Source organism: Chelmon rostratus, chromosome 20 (genome assembly GCF_017976325.1).
Source record: "Chelmon rostratus isolate fCheRos1 chromosome 20, fCheRos1.pri, whole genome shotgun sequence".
NCBI classification, from domain to species: Eukaryota; Metazoa; Chordata; class Actinopteri; order Chaetodontiformes; family Chaetodontidae; genus Chelmon; species Chelmon rostratus.
Genome location: NC_055677.1, coordinates 8,516,661 through 8,520,720, shown reverse-complemented (window position 1 = coordinate 8,520,720; position 4,060 = coordinate 8,516,661).

The window sequence follows — 4,060 nt, the reverse complement described above, 5'->3', positions numbered from 1 at the left end:
TTTTCCTTCCATAAGTCTCTTTTCTTGTTGCTTGTAATTTACGTTAATGACCAAGACATAAAACAGTGCTTTGTGGGAAAATCTCCTCCTGAGTTTTATGGCCTCTGACATATAATTAAAGAAACATCCAGTTAAGAAACACTGAGCAGAACTATTCTGGCCTTGGGATGCATTATCGGGCTGAGCACAAATTAAGATTGTGTGCGTTTGTCATAAATCCACCTGCCCTCCGATGCAGTACAGCCCGGGAAGATATCCATCCCCCTTTGGACCGAGTCCATCTCTCCATCCTCTCCTCCCTGCTGAAACAGCCAACTTGCTGCCCCCTCTTCTCCACCCAGAGCCCGAACCCTGCACATCCGCTGGGCCAGGGAACTCAAAGTGATAATTGGGTCTTAAAAACCAGACTTGTCATTGAAATGAGGGATTCATCTCAATTACTATGAGATTTATTTAAGACTATTACCTCGTGATGGATTATAACTGACAAAGTTAATGCAGGATGTTATGAATCATCCTCAGTGCGTAATATACTTTAGCTTACTCATAGGCCTTTTAAGGGCTAATTGAAGCTTTTAGGCTTGTTTATCTTGCTGCAGAGCAAGGAAACATCAAAAATCACTTCAGGGTGATGGCGGATTGTAGCCTACTTTGCACAAGATTAGTCCGTCAACTACACGCCTGGAAAGTGGGCATTAAACCAGATGTAAGCGGCCAACATGAAGGCACATCTGACAAGTTAATCATACCTGATTCAGCTTTCAATGAACAACAAATCATGACACGGAATGACATTCATAGCTGCAGCTACTGCATCAAAGAGGAAGTGCCAAGCACACCTCTCAGGTTGTGTTTTCTAATGACAGAGTGCCATCTGGTGGTCAAGCATGGTACTGCAGGAACATTTATAGGCCTTTATCTTGTACATCTGCAGGACAATTCCTGTAAAATCAGGCGCCCTCTTCTCCTGGTGCCAACTCCTAATAAATGAAACAGGATGAACTACAGCTCATTGTGCTGGTGACCCCTGGAAACATTTCAAAGACACATGATTATTACAATTTGGCCGCTTGGTTGCAGCAGAAAAGACAAGAAGTTAAGATTGACCAGGCTTTAAGACTCTACAGTTTACAATTAAGACAAAGGGTAGATATTTTGGCATAGCAGCACATTAGGACAGTATTACTTGTGGCAGTGCAGTGTTACCGGTGTACTTTCTGCTTGTCCAGACATGAACAGGGAGTCCGCCAACCTTATTTCTGGGTTTCAAAAGTCTGCATGTGAGCAGCAGCAGCTACATTATTTGGGCAACTTGACAGTTTACAGTCAAGAAGTATCACTGTCTGTCATTTAACCTTCCATTCGTCAATGTATGATGTAAACTGCAGCCACAGCAATCAAAGAAAAGCATATGAACGTCTGTGTGAATAGAGAAAGCCATCGACTGTATGATAAAAATGACCTGCGCATGAATATCTATTGCTGTGATTCCTCCTGCTCAATGAGTCTAATTAGATACTGACTGCCCATAATGTCCAGTGTAATTAATAGCCATCTGTCATTTTCATTGGGTCTTCCTTAGCTGGCAAGAGCTCCGGCCGGCTTTAACTGCAAGAACGACCTTCATTTTCCATTTAAAATCGATGTGAGTCTGTCATTTCGGGCTCGATTCGGTTCAAAACTGCAATAACCTGCACTGCTTCATTCTGTTTCTTTGGGTTAAGATGAGTTCAGCCTCCTGATCCTGCCCAGTTTTTTTTTTTTTTTTTTTTTTGCTGCTGTACACTGAAAATATGGAAGCCCATTTCTGTCAAAGGGGTCAAAATTGTGATCAAGCAGCCGATTTCATAACTTCTTACATACAAATTGTCAAATGCTGACTTTGAAGCCTGTCCCCTCACGCCATCTAATACAGGCCCTATATGCTGTTGGTACATCCACACAGGAGCTAACGCTTATTTTGTCTGTGTTAGGCCTCTTCTCTGTGGGCAGGTACATCATGATGTCTCCCTGTCTTTCCTGACATAATAATATAGTCATATTTATATAGGACTTACCAAAGTCAGTGATTACAAAGTGTTTTAAAGACCCAAACATAACACCATAAAAAGAAAAAATGAAGTGAACTGTGAAAAATTAGATCAAATAAAAAGAACAAAATGACATGATAGAGAGTTAAATTATATTTTAAAAGCAGTTAAAAGTAGTTTACTTTGCTATATTCCTCCCTCCCCATGCTGTCCAGCTATTGGTGACCTTATGTAACACCCATGTATCTCAGTGTTTAAAGGTTGCACTCGGACCCTCTGCAGAGTCAGTCACTGTTGCATAGTGTCACAACGTTTTAACTCAAAGTCAAACATATGAGATGAAGAGCTTTTTCGCTGCAGATATTTTGCCTCGCCATGGTATGAAACACTCAGAAAAGCTTAATGTAGCATTAATGATGGTTGTTCCCCATCAAGTGTCCCACTGAGCCATGCAAGTCCCCTGGAGGTGGACACCAAGATGGAAATAAGTTAATGTTATTAGTTAATAAGTTAATGTTATTAGTAATACCTGTGCTTTTCCAACTGTAATGCATCAAAAGTCCTTCTGTGGGGAAAAGCTCTACTAAGTCACATCATCTTGACTGTGAATAATTTCGTTTTTAATTATATATAAATAATTCCGAGGCTTTCATATGTTTCCCTCCTTTATTGACAGAGTTTTGTTGCTAAAGCTGATAATTAGAGTAGTCATAGGTCACCCGTTTCCCACACTACACGACAGATGGCGCAGAAAGCTGTTTGTCAGGTCTTGGTACCTGTGCGCTTCGTGGCCGAAGTTCACGTAATTTCCTGACTACTTGACTCATGTCTCACCTGACGCGTCGTGCACGTGTGTTCGGTAAAGACTGTCCACTGTCCTCGGCTCGCTGGGTTGTTGAGTGTCATGTGTGATGTGTGTGTGAGCGGGTCAGTGAAACAGCGCTGCTGTCTACACTCAAAGACGTGGTGCTTTCAAGTGTTCCTCGTAAAAACCCCATCGGGGTTTCAAGCGACTTGGCAAGCATTATCTTCTGAGCCCTGAGTGCGTACAATTGCCTTAAATAGCCTCAAGGTAATTGTGGATTAGTCATATCCTATATTTTCAGTCCTTGGGTATACATTTATCTGTAATGAAGGCTCTTATAGATTGTGAAACAATTCTGAAATGACAAAATAATTGCATGTTTAAAAAAAGAAAGTCAAGCATTTACCCCTTATTTTGCTTTCAAGTGTCAGAGGACAATAGCAGCAACATAGAGGAAATCATCAATTGTTTATACGAATAAATTCTTACTCAATACAATATAAACTTAGCTAATTACTATCTGCAGCTATCTTTTCTCTGAGGTGACACCATGAACTTCTTCCCATGATTCCCATGAGCCTTGTTAACTGTTGGCCTCACCAGCCATCCAGTTCTTCTTGAATACTTTAAATGCAACAACTGCACTGGTGCCATAACACTAATAATGTGGTTCCAGCACCAGCAATACATTTTTAAACATGGTGACTGTATTTTCATTTTAAACTCAATGTTATCAATGATTTTGCCATTTGTTTGCACTGATGATTCAGTTGCAATGGTGAGAATTTTTATGTCCATCCTAGCAGAGCTGGATTTCCCTGCTAAGTGGGTCAAAAATGAGCTGTGGGCCCTTGGTGAGCCTTTCCAGTCCACGTTGCCTTGAGTTCCAGAGGCCAACCAGCAACCAACAAAACCTTCAACATGACAAGGCCACAAAATTAGGTAAAAATGAAGGAGCCATTGTAGGATTCTTGTCCAAAGCAGATTCAGGCTGTCTGAGGTCCAGGGGTGAAAAAACATAAAAAGGCACCAGCTGCTTGCAGTGGGGCACCAGTGCACTGATGCATCCAGGCAGCCTATGGTGCAACACATTGCATTTTCTCTATCAGAAGGGCACCACAAATGGCACTTTATCATGTTTCATCTACCACAGGACCATCCTAGAGTGAATTTTTCAGAACACAGTGGCAGTTGCAGTGGAGATGCTAGGGATCAAACCGCCAAC